At 37.8% G+C, this 22634-nt stretch overlaps 1 long non-coding RNA gene across 2 annotated transcripts in view; it reads right to left on the bottom strand.

The window, feature by feature from the left end:
* LOC125167944 (uncharacterized) overlaps positions 1-22634 on the bottom strand; it is a 50406-nt gene that overhangs the window by 12740 nt on the left and 15032 nt on the right. Inside the window, exon 2 of one of the 2 annotated variants that reach the window (XR_007153005.1) lies at positions 17909-18003. The exons of the other annotated variant lie outside the window; for it this stretch is intronic. This is a non-coding gene — a long non-coding RNA (uncharacterized LOC125167944). The remainder of the gene's footprint in view (positions 1-17908; positions 18004-22634) is intronic. 2 annotated transcript variants of the gene reach the window in all.

The following is a 22634-nucleotide window of genomic DNA, read 5'->3' as shown; positions in this document are numbered from 1 at the left end:
TCTGAAATCATACAGATTGTTGTCTCACCTCTACAAAAATTACACTAATAGTATTTCTGGTGGCCTATGATTGAACATTCTAGTGCAAGGAGCTTACTACCTCATCAGCCCACCCTTGGAAGGTAGGAATTTATAGAAAATTCTCCCTTATGTTGCATATGCCACAATTTGGTCAGTCACTAGTTGAGGACATTCAGGTAGTTTCCAAGCATTTTCCCACAACAACATTGCAGTTAAATATCTTTGTAAGTATATCCGTAATTTCGGATTTATTTCACTAGTGAACATGCCCACAAGTGGAAATGCTAAGTCAAAATATATTCACATTCTTTAGTAAATAATGCTGGATTACTTTTCAAAAAGCTTTTGGTAATTCATATTCCATCAGCGATGTATGACAAACCCTATTTTCCCTCTGGACTACATCAAGCTTTTAAATTTTTGTCTACACTAGCTGAAAAAAAATGGTATCTCATCGTTGTTTTATTTTGCACGCCATAATCATTGCTGAGGCCAAACATCTTTTCAAATGTTAATTGGTTATCCGTGTTTGGTCTTGTGAGATTTTTGTTGTTACTGTTAAATTGTTTGCCTGTTTCTGTGAATGGTTTATATTCTCAATGTGAAAGAGCTCTTACTTGATTAAGGGTTGACCTTTCTACTTTTTCTCATGAACCTTAGTTTCTAACTTCTAACTATCCTGCCTTATCTTCTCTAAGCAAATTTATTCTCAGATTCTCTTAAGATGTGCTGCTTGCCTATAAATTAATATCTCACCCTAGAAATTATCTGCATAGTATAGGGCCTTGCTCCTCAAAGTGTGGTCCACTGACTGACAGAACCAGCAGCACCTGGGGATGGTTAGATCATAGACTCTCAAGCCCTACTCCTGATCTGCTAAATCAGAATCTTCAGTTTTACAAGATACCCAGGTAATCTGCATGCACATTAAAATTGGAGCAATACTACAAAAGAGCTTGAAGGGATTTTAACTCTTGCTCCTGGCTCTGATATATATATATATATATTTTTAATGTTTATTTATTTTTGAGAGAGAGTGAGAGAGAGAGCATGAGTGGGGCAGAGGGGTGGGGGGACAGAGGCTCCAAAGTGGGCTCTGTGCTGAGAGCAGAGAGCCCGATGCAGGGCTTGAACTCAAGAACTGTGAGATCATGACCTGAGCCAAAGTGAGGCGCGTAACCAACAGCCATCCAGGTAACTCTGGCTCTGATATTTATATTATGATTACAATAGCTTTTCAGGTCACAGTAAGTGAGTCCTTTATTCTGCTTTCAAATAAACTGTTGTTGAACTGTTTCCCCATCTACATATTTATTAATGACCATTTTGTACCTAAGTAAAAGGTTTTATCCTTATTCCCAATAAATTTCATCATATTCATTTCAACTCATGATTTTGATTTATGGTTTGCTCTTTGAGTACCAAATCTACATTTTAATAGAGAGGCTCTCACTATTCAGTTTTGGGGGAAATTAATCTAAAACTTTAAATAAAGAGGTATGGTAAGACCCCATATAAGTCCCTTCAAAGTTGCTTTCTTTTGTCTTATGGAAATATTAAATCCAGTTAAGATTAATTTTTAGATAAGCTTTAAGGGGAAAGAGAAGGAAGGAGATTTCATAATATGCAACATTTAACTGAAGATAATTATGCATGTAGTGGTACTTGAGTGACTTTAAAAAAGTGACCTTTTTAAAAAACAATCTCCTGTTGACTGATTATCCTTACCAGTTGTTTCTCTGACAGATGCAGGCATCAAGTCCCAGAAGAAACTTGAGAGTTGTGCCACTGCCTCAGAGCAGCAATGCCTGGGAACTATTCTGCAATGATGACTTTTGCCTCTAGAATGACTAAGTTTCTAAACACACAAAGTAGACATTTGAGAACCAAACACAATTCCTCTGTTAAGAGTATACATAACTTCCAGTCTGGAAAAAATGGTGTAGACCTATTTCTCCTTGCTTATCCCCAGAAAGTGCAACTGTAAGTCCTGGAAATAACTCAACAGACAGCCAAAGGATATTCAGAAAGGTGATAAGAAGAAGGCAAACTGACTTGAGAGAAACAGCACGGTGGCAGGGTATTTTGCAGGCCCTACCCAACAGAAGAAGGTGACCCAGACTTGGTATTTCCTGGATACCAGCTTAGCAATAGAAGGGAGCCCTGGTCAGCTCATTTACTCCACTAGACTGAAGGAAAGTCCCTCTGAAAACATCCTTCTGAAACCAACCCAACTTCATCACAGAAGGAATAGAGCTAGAGGTAACTGCTAACACTAAGTGTCCAACAAGTGCTCTCTCTCCTTACCAGACTGGAGACCACATATGCCCCCCTTCTACCTACCGATACCAAAGCTAGTGGGAGGAACTGGCAAGGAGGACCCCACCAAAACATGTGGCCCAACCAGGAAGCTTCTTTGCTCCTGCCCAGAGACTCCGGGGGGGTATCTGTAGGGAGATTCTGTCACAAGCGCCTGACTAAGAAGCTCTCCACCTTCACATATCATAGACTTCTCTTCCCCACTGGAAGACAATGGGGCAGTTATCAAAATCAGGAATGAAACAGGGTATCACTATAAATCTTGGAATTATTAAAAAGATAATGCAATACTCTGAACAACATTATGATCATAAATTGACAACTTAGGAAAAATTAATTAATCTTCTGAAAAACCACAAATTATCAAAATTCAACTAAGATGAAACAGAAAATCCAAATAGTCCTATAATAATTAAAGGAATTGAGTTCATAATGTAATAGTTTATAAAAAAGAAATCTCCAGACTCAGATGGTTTAGCTGGAGAATTCCAGTGAACACTTAAAGAAAAATTAACATCAATTTTATACAACCTTTTTTTTCTGAAAATAGAAGGCACATTTTCCAACTCATTTTATTGGGATAGTATTATCCTAATACCAAAACCAGACAAAGACAGCACAAACAGGGAGACTTCAGACTAATATTTCTCACGACTTTACACAAAACAACAACATAAACAAAACTCCCAACAAAATCCTAGCACATCAAATCTAAAAATTATTTAAAAGAATTACAGGGGCGCCTGGGTGGCGCAGTCGGTTAAGCGTCCGACTTCAGCCAGGTCACGATCTCGCGGTCCGTGAGTTCGAGCCCCGCGTCAGGCTCTGGGCTGATGGCTCAGAGCCTGGAGCCAGCTTCCGATTCTGTGTCTCCCTCTCTCTCTGCCCCTCCCCCGTTCATGCTCTGTCTCTCTCTGTCCCAAAAATAAATAAATGTTGAAAAAAAAAATTAAAAAAAAAAAAATAAATAAAAAAAAAAAAATAAAAGAATTACATACTATGGTCAAGTGGATTTATCCTGAGTGTGCAAGGCTGATTCATTACTCCAAAATAAATCAAAGTAATCCATCATATCAACAAGGTTGATAAAAATCAAGAAAACTCATATAATCATATCATTTGACACAGAAAAAAACATTTGACAAAATGTAACACCCACTCATGATAAAATCTTTCACTAAGTTAAGGTACTATCCCCCCACAGTAAAAACCTTACATCACAGTTAACGTTGAAGGACTGAATGCTTTTTCCCTAAGATCAGAAACAAGGCAAGTATGTTCACTCTTGCCACTTCTAGCCACTCGCTGGATACTGGAACTTCTAGCTACTGCTATAAGTTGAGAAAACGAAATAAAACATACAAATTAGGAATAAAGGAAACTGTTTTTGCTTGCATATGAAATGATTGTCTATGTCAAAAGTCCCAAGAAATCCACCAAAGAACCTTCCTAGAACTAACAAGTGAGGTCACAGCATACATGGTCAACATACAAAAATCAATCTTATTTTTACATACTAACAATAGCATGTGAAACTGCATACAATACTATTATAATTACTCCAAAAAATAAAATACTTAAGTGTATACTTAACAAAATACGTATAGGATCTATAAGCTGAAAATTACAACTTCTGTGAAAGAAATTTTTAAAAAGACCTAAATAAATGGAGAGATATACCATGTTTTCATATTGGAAGACTCAACAGAGTAAAGATTCCACTTCTCCCTGAAGAGATCTATAGGCTTAATGAAATTTCTGTAAAACTTCCAGCAAGTTTGGCTGGTTATCTCTCTCTCTCTCTCTCTCTCTCTCTCTCTCTCTCTCTCTTTCTCTCTCTCTCTCCCTCTTATCTATCTATCTATCTATCTATCTATCTATCTATCTAACAAGTTTATTCTACCATTTGGAAAGGCACAGGCAGAGTGTAGACACATGTATCAATAGAACATAAGAGAGAACCCAGAAATAGACCTACACAAATATGCTGACCTAGTTTTTGACAAATGTGCAAAAACAATTTAATGGAGGAAGTACAGCCTTTTTAACAAATGATGCCAGAGCAATTGGACATCCACAGGCAAAGGGACAAATCTTGACCTAACCTTCACACCTTATACAAAAATCCACCAAAAATGGATCATGGACATAAATCTAAAATGTAAAATTATAAAAGTTTTAGAAAAAAACAGGAGAAAATTTTGGGAATCTGGGGCTAGGCAGAGTTCCTAGGCTTGACACAGGAAGTACAATCCACACCAGGAAAAACGGGTATGTTGGGCCTCATCAAAATGAACACTATTGCTATGTGGAAGCCATTGTTAAAAAGATGAAAAGATAAGCTTCATAATGGGAGAAAAATTTTGCAAACCCTGTATTCAATAATTGATGAGATAAATTCAACAAATTCTAGTACCTAGAATGTATAAAGAACTAACAAAACCCAACAGGACAAAACCAATCAACCCAATTAGAAAATGGGCAAATATCTTAGACAAAACAACTTGCTCAGGGCCTGGGGCCTACTTAAGATTCTGTGTCTCCCTGTCTCTCTGCCCCTCCCCTACTCGCACTCATGTCTGTCTCTCAAAAATGAATAAATGTTAAAACATAAAATAAAAAAAAGAAGCCAGAAACAGAGTACATACTAGGGGCACAAGGGAACTTTCTAAGCTGGTGTCAATATTTTCTAACCTGTTTGCGGTGTGGGTTACATGGGTATGCACCTTTGTCGACATTCATCAGATTGTGCATTTATGATCTGTGCTTGTTATTTTTATGTAAATTATACCTCATTAAGAAGCATAAAAAGACAAAAAAACAGAAAGAATTAAAATTTCAAGGCAACTGAAGATGTCTTAAAGTTCAAATTTTTGTCTTTCTGGGGACTCCCATAAAGATATAGTAGAAAACCATCTGGCTCTTACCAGTTGAGTCATCACATCCAGTGCACAGCTCAAGGGCATAAACCAGAAAAAGTTAAAAAAGAAAAAAGCACCTGATGGGATAGACTCAGCAACCACAGCAGTTACCCACATCACGTGTTGCTCCACCCTGTCCTTCAGGATCACAGCTTTTGTCCTTCTTCCCAATTAGTCATCAGGTAACCTCGTCTTGTCTCCACTCAACTCCCTACCTGGTTTATTTCTATTTTGTCCTGAATACGCTTGTTATTCATTTAATCCTTCTTCTCGTTGTCTCACCAAGTCCCAGTAGGCTGTGCACGGTGCTGTGAGCTATGGCCCCAAGGTTTGCAGACACTTGGTAGACAAATACAGAACTCCCCTCAGCCCTTGACAGGCTCACAGCTGTTCTTCTGGCTGGCACACAGTGAGGAAAGAATAAAACTGTCCAAGGAGCAGAGACTAGCAGCAGGTAAGCTTTATTTTCAGCCAATGTACCCATGCAAGTCTTGTTTTGATACCCAAGTCAAATGTAGCTGAGGGGATAGGGAAAGAGAAGACCAGATGATCCCAAACTCAACACAAAAGTGTTACTGATAGTCTCCCTTAAAAGCCCTTTCCACAGTTGTTATCTTTCAAGGCTGTGAAGCTACCTGACTATAGCTTTTGAACAAAGTGAAATGTAAAAAAAAAAAAATGGCACAAGTTGTGTAATCAGAAAGAACCAGGTTAAAATCTTGGGTCTGCAGCTTACTTGTGCATGTCTTTTGGGCAAATTATTTAACCTCTCTGAGCCTCAGTTTCCACATGTCAAATCTACAAAAGCAACATTTACCTTACAGGGTTGACCTTGGATTTAAGTGTTAAATATTTTATAAAGCATCTAGCTACAATTGCTGGCACAAGTTAAGTGTCTATTAATTAATTAATTAATTAATTAATTAATTAACTAATTGCATTCAACAATTCATTTACTAACTGATCCTATATTAATATGTTCAAAATACAAATTAAGCACTGAATATATGCTAGGCACTGTTTTAGGATGCATCAGTAAAGATAAAAATTTCTTGCCCTTATGTAATTTAAATTCCATTTGGATAGGCAGAAAATAAACAAGTAAGTGAACAAGAATATAATATGAAAGGGAGGAACAAGAGCTATGAAGGAAAGTAAATGAGGGTAGGGGTATAGAAGCTGGAACAATGCACTATCTTTTACCAATCTAGGCCACAGCTCCGTGATCAGTGAAGAACACTGCCTTCCACACCAGCTAGTGTGATGGGAAAAGCTGTGACTACATGAGTGGTATTATGTTATTGGTCTTGAAATTCATTTAGTAAACTTTTTTGAAGGCCTACTGTGTTTAGCATAGGACATTCAGTGGTGAACAAAACATAAGCCCTTTTCGCAAGGATGTTAAGGATCTCATAGTCTTGTGAGGCAGATGGACAAGTTTATAAACTTGAGGTTCTCGTCCACAGTACTGTTCAACATTCACAAAGGAGCTACTGATTTTAGATCAAGCTATAAATTCATCTTTGTTATATCTGAGGAGACAACCTGTCACTGTGATGTCAGTCAGATGGAATTAGACTTAGAAAGTCTCAGACTAAGAAATATGATTGCGAGCCAGGTGTCACCTGCTTCAGGCGAACAAAACAGGTGAGGTGTAATGTCAAGCCAGGGCCATAATCAGACGTCCAGTTCACCAGCTCATAGGAGAAATTTGTTCTGTGCACATGTAAGAGGGTAGGCAGGCAGTAAACAGTTCTATCCAAATAGTAAAACAGTGCTGAGGGCTGTCCAAATGAAGACTGCACTAACTATAAGTACTTTTACAGATCCAATGGGATATTGTTCCTCTATCCTCAAATGGCTGACCCAGAATTTGCACACAGCACATCTCACTTCCAAGCATGAATACTTGTCACTCGAACAAGAACTGTCTTCCTGATTGCCACATACGTCACATGTTTTGTGGCAGAAACAGATCCATGAGTGAGAAGGTCTCTCATTGTGCTATTTCTTTCGGCAGCAAGAGGGACAGGCACATTATTTAAACGTCTGTTTCTATAAAATGAAGTTTATTTCTATTGTTTGGTACCTAGGAACCCTCAGGGAGTTTCTCCCACTCATTATCCTAAAATGTGTAACAAAAACAGCTGAGGAGGTGGCAGCCAGAGGTCTGTGTTCCCGGTGCGCGGTGTCCAGAGAAGACATGGTCTGCACAGAGCGTAGCTGCTGCTTTGTGGCAGAGCACTCTTCTATTTTTGGCTCTGACACAACATCAAAGGCTGTGCTGATTTCCTGTGCTAATTACTCCTACATATATTATTCTCTTTCCATACAATTTCCACTGTCCCTTCCACTGTCCCTTCCATACAATTTCCACTGTCCCCAATTTCCACTGTCCCTTCCACTGTTAATGATATTCTCCATAGGTATCGATTTAGTTATCATACATGTTGACAGGCATCCATTTTAGTTTCTTCTCCAGTCCTTTCAAATACCTCCTTGTGTGGCAAAGTAAAGAACCTCATGAAAACAAAAGAAATATGCACAGAAAGAAGAGTGAAGAAGGAAGTACTTTACTTTGGGGTGAATGAGGGCAAAATACAATGCCAGAATACTCCCAAACCCTCTTAGTATTAAAGGGATTAATCAACCACCTTTACTTTCTGCCTCTTACTAGCAAACGAATAGTGATAGCACATCTGTCAAAGATGCATGGTGGTGTGAGAGCCTCTAGAGGACTAAGGATCCCTAACTTCCTGGTGTGGATTCAGTCTCTACTCAGAGGCAAAACCTGCTTGTCCCTTTCCATTTAACAATATTAACTGCTCTCCATTACCCAAAAAAGAAGTTTCCAAACTAAGCTCAGTCAAAAAGCGCCCTTTCTTCAGAAGAAATTTTAACCCAAATGCTGAGAAATCTAAATCCATAGGGTGGAGGAAAGCAAAAGTGCTATGGTTAAATCAGGGAAAAAAAAGTCACCCACCACCTTGCTGTCCCCTCCCCTCCATGGGACTCCAAAGCTCTGCCAAAGCAGGGTTTAATATAAATTACAAAATCCTTAGATGACTCTAAAACATCTGTATCAGCTGGGTCCTAACAATCTGTCTGCATCAACCCCTGTCTGTATGCCTGACACTGCATACTCTAAATGTCTACAGAAATTGCCTACAGGTCATTAGCTCTCCCACGGCCTAATGTTCATGGATGTTTATCGAATTAATGCATTATGGCATGACTGACTGTAAATGAATGGAGTATGTACATGAAATAAAGACACAATATAAAGCCTGCTCTCAAAGGGCAAGCAAGCAATTTAGTCAATAGAAAAAATAAGCACGTGTTAAGAAAATGGTGAGCAGTCAACTGAGTGAAAGCCCTGATTTACAAAAGCAAAAGCCAGTAAGAGGATATCCTTATGGAGGAAGTAGCATTTACAGTTTCTCAAAGGATGTGTTAGGATTGGATGTGCAAGGGGAAGACTATGGAGATGAGAACTGGTAATGCCGTTTTGTGGTCAGGGGGTACAGAGTCTGGCAGGAAGGAAGGGCTAGCACTGGTAGGAATAGGAAATATGTGTGGATAGAAATGCTGGGGCAAAACTGTAGAGGGCAAATCAGGGAGCAGAATTAGGTGTGATTCCATTTGCAGTAGGGAACCATCATCTATAAGAGCTAGGAGAGAGTGACATTGTAAAAGTGGTAAATTAAGATCTTGAGGAGAGGAATAACATAATTCAAGTCATAGGCTAAGAAAATTAGTTTAGCAGTGTTATGCTGATGAAAGACTAGCTAGAAGGCTGCTTTAATAATGAATGAGCTCTCCTCTTTCCTGCTGATAAAGAAATGTATATGCCTACACTCAAATTCAGAAACTCCCACATAATTTGCAGCAAATTCTGACACCAGTTCTCTTGGCCCTTCTTGTGCAGATGAAAGCAACTCAATGTTGGGCTTAAAACAGGTTCATATGTTTGCAAACAAGTACATGTGGAAAAAAATACATAAATAAAACATTCTCACTGTTTTACAAACCCAATGACAGTGTCTTGATTCATTTTATTTTTAAACTCCATTTGTATACTCAAAGTTATGGCAGTTGTACATTTTATCAATTTTAAGTTTTCAAACTTGCAAATACAAACATGCTGGTTTGTGTACCAGGTTTTGGGCAGTAGTAGGGGCCATGTGTATTCTATATACTTTTTAAGTTACTAACCCTTTCCACCCCTCCTTTAGTTTTAAACTTTAAATGACTTGAGGATATCTTTTGTAACACCCCGTGGTGCCTAGCTCAGTGCTCTGAATATAGTGACTAATAAGAGAATATGGATCACGAAACTCTCAGACCATATTTCCAGAAGATCCTCTCTGTCTTTGCAGAGGATGCCAGCTTTTTCGCTTAAATGCCTGTGGTTCATCCTGTTTGAAGAAGGAGCAGAAGCTAGTAGCCATAGTTGTGGCGAACATAGCATAACCAGAGAGTTGTTGAGTAACTCTTATATAGCTGAAACTAGTGTAACGTTGTGTGTCAACAATACTTCAATTAAAAAAAAAATAAAAAGAAAGAATAAGTACAGGAAAAAAAAAAAGAAGGGGCTTCTGGTTGTTTTCTCCAATTTCGTGTCACCAGTGATGGATTAGCACCACCCTGTCATGTCTTCTCACTAATTTTTGCCCTTCCTGTTTTGCTTTTGAGGCTCATCTGCTTCATTACCATGTTAATTTGAAAGAGAAGGGATTACATTAAAGGAACAATGGAATCAACAAGTCTAATATATGTATCAGACAAATTCCTAAAGTGCTTTTCTCTAAGGCAGAATTCACACACAGAAATTCACATTCATTAGGCTAAAGGCAGAGCGTGTCAAACCAGTTGCAGGTTTAATAGAGAGGTCAGACCCTTTCCACTCTGTCATTCCTACTGAAGACATCATTAGAGCTACAGTAAAATAAGAGAATGTCACAGAATGTCAGCCTAGTCATAGTGCAACTGTTCTTTTTTCATTAGTGACTCAGCTGGTTGCTATGGCAACGCCACTCTAGATTCAAGGATACTAAGGCTGATGCTTTCTGCCTCTATTTTCAGTTAGGATAAATTGTGCTCCCACCTCATGGGCTCCTGCCATGATATTTATATTTGGGTCATGATAATAAAGCCAGTTGGAAATATGTCTGTTGAAATTCTAGCCAGGAAGAGAGGCTTCTCACTAAAAGGGAGTGAATATAGGATTTCTAGGTTTGATTTGAGCACCAATTATCCCGTAGGTGGGTAGGTATTCCCTTTTGCCCTGTCTGTCTCATGGGGAGATTGCAGACCTCTCATGTACTTGTTCTGTGCATTCTCTAGGTTGGCTCCAGAAAAATTCGGCAGTCTATTTTCAATGTCCCTTTCTGACACCCCCCAGGGTTCATCTATTTAAATGCTTTTTTTCTGAGAGGGCTCAGTACCACTTCATTTATTCACTCATTTATCAATTACAGAGTAATTATAATGGATCAAGTATTGTGTAAACCAGTAACATTTAGCTGCTGTTTTATTCTAGCTATTCATAATAGCTAGACATGGGTCAGAGAGACAGGCAAATTTTATAAAGAAATGCCTATAACCTCATGTGATGCATATTTTAGTCAAGGTACAGGCATGTTTTGAAAGTTTAGAGGAAGGAGAGAATAACTCTGCCTGGGTAAATTGGTAGATACTTCACAGAAAAGGTGATGTTTAGGTTGGAGTCTTAATGAATGTGTTCTCTAGATGAATGCCTCAGTAATTCAGAGCTGAGTTTAGCCTGAAGGATTTTTGTTATGGCAAAGTGTTATTTGGTTTAATGTCTGCTTGCTCTTAAAAAAAATGAAAGTCTGCTTGCTCTTTAAATCTATCTTAAAACTCTTGAACACAAAATATTTTCTGGCAACCAGGATGGGGTTCTGTTTAAAATAGAAAAAAAGTCTGGAAAACCAAGCAAGCTTCAGAAAACAGTCTTTGGAATCAGAACAGACCCAAGTGAAAAAGTCGATTTGAAGATCTTGTTGTCAGTTAACCTTTTCCCTGGAATTGATACATTGTGAGAGATATCCATTATATCTCCTGAGCAAACAAACAAAAAGATGCTGAACAAAAGTGTCCTATGCTCCTTATAGTTGGAGAGGCATAAAAGGAGACCTCACTGAACCTATTTCCTGTAAAACTAAGGCATTTGGTGACCCTGTGTGATTAATAAAAGCATATTTCTCTCTTGCATATTAACCATTGTTCAGAAGTAGAGGTGACAGCCTAATAAAGTCATTATGTAGAAGACAGCATTCTTTATGAAATGTATCATGAGACAAAGCCCCTTGATGGAACCAAACTGATATTTATAATGGTCTGGGAAAGTCCTTTCCTATTGAGACCACATCATCACTACATAGCTCAGAAATTTACGTAGCACCTTCTATGATGAATACTCTCCACAACCTGCTGACAGCAAAGAGTGCTGCCAACATGGTCAGTGAAATACAAGAGACATACATCTCCATATCTGCAGATCAGATCAGGACACAGGTCTGTGTAAGCTCAAGAGGTCTCACCAATGTCCCTCTGCCCAAACCCTTGAATAGGGAGGGCAGGTTTGGTACAGGAGGAGCCTCCTGGACAAAATGTGTTCTTTAAAATCCAATTAACAGTGGGATCCAGTAATTGCCTTAGTGAGCATCACTAGTATATTTAATTTGAAAAAGATTATATGGGTTGCCTGTCTGGCTCAGTTGGTAGAGACTCTTGATCTCAGGATTGTGACTTCAAGCCCCACATTGGGCATAGAGCTTACTTAAAACAAAAATTTAAGAAATAAAACATATTTACATTTTTGTGGAGGTAATACATTTAATATGGTACAGAATTCAAAAGTATCTAAATGTAACATAATAACAAATATGTCTCACTCCCACTTCCAACAGTTCAACAGTTCACTTTCTTGGAGAAAACCACCATTACCAGTTTCTTTTGTCACCTTCCAGGGAACCCCATGTTCACACATACATATAAATATTTGCAAAAAAGTATAAAGCTATACAAATGGTCTGCACCTTAATCTTTTTCACTTAAAAATATTTCTTGGACATAATTTCATACCCCAAATGACCTTATTATTTTTTTTTTTTTCAACGTTTTTAATTTATTTTTGGGACAGAGAGAGACAGAGCATGAATGGGGGAGGGGCAGAGAGAGAGGGAGACACAGAATCGGAAACAGGCTCCAGGCTCCGAGCCATCAGCCCAGAGCCCGACGCGGGGCTCGAACTCCCAGACCGCAAGATCGTGACCTGGCTGAAGTCGGACGCCTAACCGACTGCGCCACCCAGGCGCCCCAACCTTATTATTTTTTTTAATGAGCCAAATGAATGGAGGTAGCATAAGCGTTTAACCAATTCCATTGTAATGGGTATTGCCTTAGTCCATTAGGGCTACCATAACAAAATACCACAGACTGGGTAGCTTATGAGTAACAGAAATTTATTTCTCACATTTCTGGGAGCTGAAAGTTCAAGGTCACGATGATCATGAAAGTGGAGAATCATAGCCTCTCACTCATATCTTTTTTTTCTTTTTTAATGTTTATTTTTGAGAGAGAGAGAGAGGGAGGAAGGGAGGGAGGGAAAGAGAGATACAAAGCATGAGCAGGGGAGGGGCAGAAAGAGGAAGACACAGAATCATAAGCAGTCTCTAGGTTCCAGCTGTCAGCACAGACCCCAATGCGTAGCTCGAACTCATGAACCATGAGATCATTACCTGAGCAGAAGTTGAACACTTAACTGACTGAGCCATCTAGGCACCCCTCACTCATTTCTGATCTATGTTAATTCATAAACCCCAAAGCTCTTCATTGGAGGGGAGGGTGGGTCTCATCTTATCAAATATTGGAAATACAGAATGTAAATCTTTCTCCAAGACTTTGCCAAAGGCCTTAAAATTATTGTACATTGGGTAAAAGGAAATACCCAGATTTGGGGGGAGTACTAGACATTGGCTCTGAATTAACTAATCCCCGGGATACCAAAATACTATTGTGACCAATGTAAAGTGGGGCTATGGTTGCAGGTATTAGATGGAATTTTAGCTCAAGTTTACTAACACTGTACCAAGTTGGCCCAAGGACCTTCCCTTGTGTTTATTTACTCAGGTCTTGAGTGTACAATGGGAACAGACATACTGGCCAACTAGTAGAATCCCCACATTGAATCTCAGACCCTAGAATTTCCTTCCACTTCCTACCAAGATAGTGAACCAAAACCAATATGGCATCCTCAGGGAAATTATTAACATTAAGACCATTGAAGATTTGAAAGAAGTAGGGTGGTAACCTATTATAACCCCATTTGATTCATCTCTTTTGCTTGTGAAGTCAGATGGATCTTGGAGAATAGCTATAGACCATTATAAACTTAATCAGGGAGTGACTCCAATTACAATTGCTGTCCCAGATATATCTTCACTAATAAAATCAATATGGTCTGTGGCACTTGCTTTCTGGCTTCAATCTGGAAAATCTCCTTTTCCCCATAGTAATTTGCAACGACTTCATGAAGCACTTTCCTTTTATATGGTATGGCATAGTTCACTTTCATAGCCTTGCCTTAGAGCTATGTCAGTTCTCCTGTTCCTTGCTATATAATACAGCCCATAGAGATCTTGATTAAATTGACGTTTCACAAAACACACTGGTCTACTATATTGGTGACATTATGCTAACTGGATCTGATAAGCAGATAATAGCAAACATTTCAGATGATTTAGGAAGGCATATGCAAACTAGAGAGTGGGAGATAAACCCCTCAACAATTCGAGAGCCCATTACTTGAGTGAAATTTCTGAGCTCAGTGATCTTGGGAATGTTGGGATATCTATTCCAAGATGAAATACAAGTTGCTGAATCTTACATCCCTGCCACTAAAAAGAGGTTACAATACTTTATAGTCTTTTTTTTTTTTTTTTGGATTTTGGAGACAATATATGTTGCTTTGGTCAATCTGGAATCACCTATAAGGCTTCTAGTTTCAAGAAGGCAATCTGCTCTGCCACTTAAGCCATATTATCTATTAGATCCAATAATACTTATAGTGTGTGCAGCAAATAGAGATGCCATATGGACCTTTGAGCAAGACCTAGTAATAGAGAATCACAATGAAGATGCCTAAGATTTTAATGATTGATTGATTGATTGATTGATTGATTTATGTACTGCATCATATACACACAGGCAGGGGCAGAGGGAGAGAGAAAATCTTAAGCAGGCTTCATGCTCTGCATGGACACAGGGCTCAATTCCATCACTGTGAGATCATGTCCTGAGCTGAAATCAAAAGTTGGATGCTTAACCAACTGAGCCACCCAGGAGCCCTGAGACTCCTAAGATTTTAGAGCAATTTTTTTCAGATAACTATTTTCATTTTGAGAAACAACTTCTAACTTTCTTATAAGCCTTGATAGAGAGATTGAATTCTTGACCATGTGACATCAGAAGACCATGTGTCCTGAGCTTTCCATCATGATCTGGGTGTTTCTGATCCACCCAACCATAAGTTTGAGTGTGTACCGAAGCAATATATCATCAAATAGAAATGGAATATGAGACCACGCTTGGGAAGATCCAAGTAAGCTAAACAGGTGGCTCAGAAAACTTTAACAGTGTTGCATGGTTTCCTCTCTCTCAATTCATGACTTTGGTCACATAGGATATTCTTAATGACCAACTATCTGAGGAAGCAAAAGAAAAAAAAAACCCTGGGTTTACAGATGAGTCTGCATATTATGTTGATATGACCCCAAATGGACAGCTGCAGCACCACAGTCACTCTTACGAAGACTTGTAGGACAGTAGTGAAGGAAAATCAGTAACGGTGGGCAGAACCATAAGCAGTAAATTTAGTTGTACAGTTTGCCATTAGTAAGAGATGGCCAGAAAAATGGATGTATTAATTGGCAGTAGCTATTTGGCCCATTATAGGCAACTTGGAAGGAATAAGACTGGCAGATTGGTGACACAAAGTCTGTGGAGGAGATATGTGGCTGAACTAAAAATAGTGAATGGGCCCAAACAGTGAAGATATAATGTCCCAACTAAATGGTTACCAAAGGAGGCTCTTAATGATCAGCTGAAGAAAATGATGCACTCTGCATGTCAGTCAGCCTCTTTCCCCAGCCACTTCAGTGCTTCCTCAATGGGCCTATGAGGTAAATGGTGGAGTGGCATGGGTACAGGCTATGCACAGACTTAACAACATCAACTTCCTCTTACTAAGGCTGTTCTGGTGAACACTATTGTGTTAATATATAGTTGGCAAGTAAGTATGTAAAAAGATGCCTCAACATCATTTGTCATTAGGGAATTGAAAATGAAAACCACTACACAACTATTAGGATGGCTAGAATTCCAAAACTGGCAACATGAAATACTGATGATGATATGCAGCAACAAGAACTCTCATTCATTGCTGGTGGAAATACAAAATGCAGCCCACTTTGGAAGACAGTTTAACAGTTTATTGCAAGACTAAGCATAGTCTTGTCTTAACATAGTATCCATCAATTACACTCCTAGGTATTTACCCAGTTGAGTTTAAAGCATGTCCACCCATGAATGTCTATAGCAACTGTATTCATAATTGCCTAAAACCAGAAGCAACCAAGATGTTTTTCAACAGATAAATGGATAAGCTTTGGTATATCTATACAATGGAATATTATTCTATAATATAATTGAAAAAACCTACCAAGCCACGAAAGACATGGAAGAATCATAAATAATATTGCCAAGTGAAAGAAATCAGTCTTAAATGGCCATATACTCTATGATTCCAATTATATGACATTCTGGAAAGACAAAACTATACAGACAATAAAATAATTCACTGCCTGCTAAGGGTTTGTAGGAGTAGAGAGGATTGAATAGGTGAAATGTAGGGGATCTTTAGGGCAGTGAAATTATTCTTTATAATGCTGTTATAGTGGATATGTGGCATTACGTGTTTGTTATATCAAATAGAAGTTTACAACATAAAGAAAAAAATCTTAATTTATAAAGGAAAAAAATCATTTAGGAGGTCAGGGGATTCCAAGATAGAATGCAGATTGTATGTGACAAGAGGATGTAGATACATTGCAAATGTATGAAACAACCTCCAAGGAAGGATTGAAGGAAAATGTGCTGACCTAAGAAACGTTGGAAATGAATGGTGTTTTAAAGACTAAAGGCAAAAAGAACTATACATAACTCATAACTGACTTGAGTCAACAAAATTTTCTTCATGGGGGTATGGATTAACAATTCTGTTACTGCTATATGTGTGTACTGGAATTAAAGAATAAGTAAATGGATGGCAGATGGTGGGGTCCAGGCTTTTCACTGTTGGACTAGAAATATACAGGTCAACAAGAGGAATAGGCTAGAATAATCCATTTGGTAATGGAAATATCAGTAAGAACTTTGTTTAATTTAATACAGACACAGATTATTACATATATTTATATATATGTGTATATACACATGTTAGTATATACACATAATTTCGTTGCTCTGTCAGCTGAAAGGATATAAATGAAATGACATCCCATTAACATGAGTACACCTAGCACCCAGATCTTGATTTCCAATGCTATTCTCCAATAAAAGGAAGCAGGGCTTTTGGGAAAAAGACTGTTTCTAGGACTGGGGTACAGAGTATACAAGAGGAGCTTAGAGCAGCTTGGCATCTCACAGTTCCAGAAATAAGGAACTACTCAAAATCAATCACATCGATATATGGTAAAGGGGCACAAGAGCCAAATGAAAGAGCACCTAGTAGCCAAAGCTGGAACAATTCAAGCTATAAAATAAATAAAGTACTACTGAATTATAACCCAAAATATTAAACAGGTATTAATGAGCCCATACTGATACAAATAGATGATTAAACAAATGAGAGAGAAGAGACGAATCTCTCATATAGAGAAATTCCAGATAAATTATGTAGATACTGCTTTCTAAAGCACATGGAGCAGTAGAACTCCCAATCTTTATGTGTGTTCTCTACATTGTGACTTCCTCCCAAAGAGTACAGTGTGGAAAGGGGACAAAAAGAGTAACTTTACAGTGGAGAAACCTGACAAACACTACTTCAGCCAGGTGATCAAAGACAATGTCATCAGTGATGAATAATATTGATAATATACAACTTTGGTATAATATGATGAAAATGTCAGTTACCTTTGTGCTCTTTTTCCCCAAAATGCATAACCCCAGTCTAATCATGAGAAAAATATCAGACAATTTCCAGTAGAGGAGCATCCAACAATATACATGACCAGTACTCTTCAAAACTGTCAAGTTCATAAAAAAATAAGGACAGTTTGAGAAAGTCACTAAACTGAGAGGCACCTAAGGAAACCTGAGAACTACAAGTTATGTATTACCTTGGATGAGATCCTGAAATAGGATAAGGACATTCAGGAAAGCTGAATAAACCATGGATTTTAGTTAATAATGACATATCAGTATGTTTTAATTAATTGTAACAAATGCCCCATAAGATTATAAGAGGTCAATAATAGGGGAAACTGAGTAGGGGGAGATATGAGAACTTTCTGTAGTATTTGCTTATTTTTTGTAAATCAAAAACAGTTTTTTAGACTTACAAAATCTGAATGAATCCAACATCAGACATGTGCTACAAAAAAATGCCAAAGATCTTTCAGGCAGAAGGAGAATGATACCAGATGCAAATTCAGATCTATACAAAGGAATGAAAAGCAACAAAAATGGTAACTCATGTGGGTTGAATTGTTCCTTATTATTTAAATATCTTTTAAAAATAATTGACCGTTTGAAACAAAAATAAAAACAATATATTGTGAAGTTTACAACATATGTATAAATTTAATGCCAACAACAGCATAAAGGCCAGAAGGGGAGAAATGAGAATGAACTATTGTAAGACTTTTATTCTATACATATTTAAAGTGTACTGTTATAAGATAAAGATGCATACTATAAATCCTAAAACAACTATTAAAATAACAAGAGTTATGTCTAATGAACCAAAAAATAAATTAAATAATAAAAATATTCATTTAATCCATGAAGATGCAGGAAAAAAAGAGAAAAAGGAACATAGTATGGATGAGTCAAAATAGAAAACAAAGTGGCAGATTTAAATCTAATGATATCAATATTCACACTAAATGTAAATGGTGTAAATACACCAATTAAAGGCAAAGACTCTCAGATTGTATAGAAAGGAAGTCCCAAACTTTTAATATAAAAACATAGCCAGGTTTGTGGCTCTTGGGTGGCTCAGTAAGTTTTAAACGTTCAACTCCTGGTTTTTGGCTCAGGTCATGATCTCAGAGTTCATGGGTTCAAGCCTCACATTGGGCTCTGTGCTGACAGCACAGAGCTTGTTTGAGGTTCTCTCTCTCCGTCTGTGTCTCTGCCCCTCCCCTGCTCATGCTCTCTCTGTCTCTCTAAAAATAAGTAGATAAATAATAAAAAAATTCATAAACAGGTTAAAAGTAAAAAGGTAGAAATGATATGACATGTTAACATTAATCAAAAGAAAGCTGGAATGGCTATATTAACATCAAGGTAGGTTTCAGAGCAAGGACTATCACTCCGGAAAAAGAATATCACTTCATAATGATAAGGGGGTCAATTAATCAACAATATACACAATTCCTAACATTTAAGAACCAAATAACAGAATATAAGCTATCACCATCCCACATTTTCATTTTCAAACAATGAGCATGATATAAGGATTTCATTGTCCATTCAAATAGGCATGTATGTTGTCCCAAGACTTTGACTTTCAAGTTTTGCCAGTTTCCTCAGCCATTCCATATATTTTACTTAGTTTTGAACACCATGAGTCATACTGCTGAATTTTAAAAGGGTGATATTTTGACATTTGCTGTGATTGTCTTCATGCATATTTTATGAGAAAATACAAATAATAGAGAACAGAGTCTACATTTACTTTAACTGAAAATGTTAGTGGCTAATGGGACCAATCTAGCAGAATCATTATAATGAAAGTTCTGTGGTCTTTTTCATATAAAATTCAAAATGATGTGGTGTCACTGTATTGACCAAATAAGAAGAGCTTCCTCTTAGGGTGACATGACAGCAGTAGAACCATTAAAACGGTGCCTCTATGAGTCACTTAATATTGATTTTTCATCTTCACTTCCTGAGGATTGTTTAAGGCCCTAGATTTCCAGAGTGCAGTAACCTAATATTTCTGTCCAATGTGGGAAACAGAGACAATATCTCAAAGGTTATTCGATTTCTGACCAGAAGACCATATAGCTGAAGGAGGTATGGGAGATCTTATATGTGACTGATGATGTAGTAATTCAATACTACCTTTTTTGTTCCTTTTTATTTCAAAATACCCATGTTGCAAAATGTCAGGTTGAAGTTAGTTTAGGATCATTTAGCTATTTGAACACCTTCTGGTTTGCCCATTGACTTTGATCATGTTATCAATCCAGAAATACAAGAGTTGTTCCAAAGTTTAATAATATTTTCCAATGTTTTTTAGGCTATTGGTCATATACTTTGATGGCCCTGTGTTTGCTATTATTAATATATATGCCTTTAAGTGAGTTCCAAAGCAGTAGGTTTCCAAAAGACTTTTCAACCATTATCTTTTCTGACAGATGAATATAGGAGAATAATTCTCCTTCTATAAATAGGCATAATATAAGGACCACATCCATATATCCTTATATAATTTTATGTTTGTATGAATTGCTATTCACTGACTTAACTTTCCTAAACACTTCAAATCAACTGGCAATTATATCCCTTGAAAGAGTCAAAGAATCCATCCCTAGAACCTGACACCACTCTTCTTAACCTCTGTGGTTGAAAGGAAACTACTCACTGGAAGGTTTGAAGGACACCAGGTGACCCTAGTTTGTCTAATGAAACCTTCTTTGGCTGGCTGTTGTTTAATCAATTCTTGCCTTGTGTGTAAGTTACATGATCTGGGTGGGCCTTGCAGAGGGCTGAGGGGGAGGACAGAGAGAGCGGCTTGCTAGAGGGATTAAGAAGAGAGATAGGAGAGATAAGAAGAGAAATAGGAGATAGGGCTGGAAGAATGAAAGATGCTACAGGAAGATATCTTAGAGGAAGAGCTGAGATGATGAGTGTGGACATAAAGGAAGCTCAGAGACAATCAGATTATTCCTGGAAGTGGCACCTCCAGAACAAAGGAAGAGAAAGTCATCTACCTGTTGGGGCTATTCTTTCATTTCCCTACTGCTTCCAAGATGGCAGAATCTATAGGTAACATGGAAGAAAGAGAAATGAGAAGAAATTAACCTCTTTGGAGAGTAAATAATGAGTCATTTGCTATGAGAGTTGAAAAGGAATTTTTTTAATTTTTCGCCTATTGCTCACGGAAATAAAATAATCAAAGTGTTTTAATTAGTTGTCATCTCAAGGCCATCAATAGATCATCATACATATATGTGACTCCAGTAGTAAAAATTAGATGGCTTTTTAAAACCATAGTACAGCTGAAGGGGAACAGAGAGTATTTAGAAAGCCTAAATGGGGGGAGGATGGCTTGCATATTGTTTTAATTAGAGAAAAATGTGTTTAGACATTTTTAGGCAATCTGTTAAAAAGAGACAGGTTGGTTTTATGTCCTTTTGTAGCAACGTGGATGGAACTGGAGAGTGTTATGCTAAGTGAAATAAGTCATACAGAGAAAGACACATACCATATGTTTTCAGTCTTATGTGGATCCTGAGAAACTTAACAGAGGACCATGGGGGAGGGGAAGGAAAAAAAAGGTTAGAGAGGGAGGGAGCCAAAACATAAGAGACTCTTAAAAACTGAGAACAAAGTGAGGGCTGACGGGGGGTGGGAGAGAGGGAAGGGTGGGTGATGGGTATTGAGGAGGGCACCTGTTGGGATGAGCACTGGGTGTTGTATGGATACCAATTTGACAATAAATTTCATATTAAAAAAGAAAGAATCCACTTCAAATCCAGTTCTGAGAGGGGCTTTTGGGGGAAGTGAAGCACAGTGACTGAGTTGGGTTTAGAGTATGTGGAACAGAGCTCAGCAAGGGTAGGTTTCAATATGACATGAAGCTAATAAACCAGTTGGTAGTTAGGGGAAGCTTGATTATTTTAGCCACCGTATTGAAACCTTCTCTTGCTTGGAAGCAGTCTCCATGTCTCAGTCATACTTCTATTTCCCTAAGACCTTTTATATGTTATACGCTAAATTCAAGCAATGGGTAGGTTTAAATTATCTGAGAGACTTCCAGTTCTAATGAAAGAAGGTAGGCTGATTTAGTAACTTTAATCAATGAGAAAGGGATTATAAGTTCCCATTCCAGCCCCATATCTGACTTAAATGTATAGTAAATCACTATATTTTTACTCATTTCCCCCTTTTTTATAAGGAATGTTCATATTGTTACAAACATCCCTCCACCAGAAAGTCAGACCCTTACTTACCCTGATATTTGGGGGTGGGTGGTTGGGGAATTTCCTGTGCAATTATCCCATATTATTGTTATAATTTAATATTCTTCTAATGTTGCACAGATTTGATATGACAGCTCAAAAAAGCATTACTTTTAGATGTGTGATATGCAGAAAGAAAAATGTAACAACACTCCTGTAATCCATGAACTTTCGTCAAATCTCATAACTGTGCCTTACTTTGCTCTTTTATAATTACCACTCCTTAATTCACATATTAATCCACAACAGTCCACTTCCAGCTCCATCACTCCACTAAATCTCTTCTTGTCAAAGATACCATTGCTCTCTACATGGGACCATATATAATAGACATGTCTACAACTTCATGTATTCAATTTTCACTGGCACTGGACACCGTTGGTCCATCCTCTTCTTCCTCCTCTGCCTCCTTCTCTTTTCAATATATGGATATTTAACATATGGCTAAAATATTTAAACATGAAAAAAGCCCATCATTAAAAACAAAAACCAAAAGACAAAAACAGTGTATATGGTTGTTAGATTTAATAAATACAAATACTGGACATCCAGTTACACAAGAGTTTCAGAAAAACAATGCATACTTTTTTAGTGTAAGTATATCCCATGCACTATTGATGACATATTTTTATTAAAAAGTATTTTTGGGGGTGCCTGGGTGGCTTAGTTGGTTAAGTGTCCGACTTTTGATTTTGGCTCAGGTCATGATCTCACGGTTCGTGAGTTTGAGCCCCATGTTGGGCTCTGCGCTGACAGTGTGGAACCTACTTGGGATTCTCTCTCTCTCTCTCTCTCTCTCTCTCTCTCTCTCTCTCTCTCTGTCTCTCCCCTGATCACTCATGCTCTCTCCTTCTCTCTCTCTCAAAATAAATAA

The sequence above is a fragment of the Prionailurus viverrinus genome, chromosome A1 (genome assembly GCF_022837055.1).
Source record: "Prionailurus viverrinus isolate Anna chromosome A1, UM_Priviv_1.0, whole genome shotgun sequence".
Taxonomy (NCBI): domain Eukaryota; kingdom Metazoa; phylum Chordata; class Mammalia; order Carnivora; family Felidae; genus Prionailurus; species Prionailurus viverrinus.
Note: the sequence above shows the minus strand (reverse complement) of the source record. Positions and strands in the feature narration are given on the sequence as shown.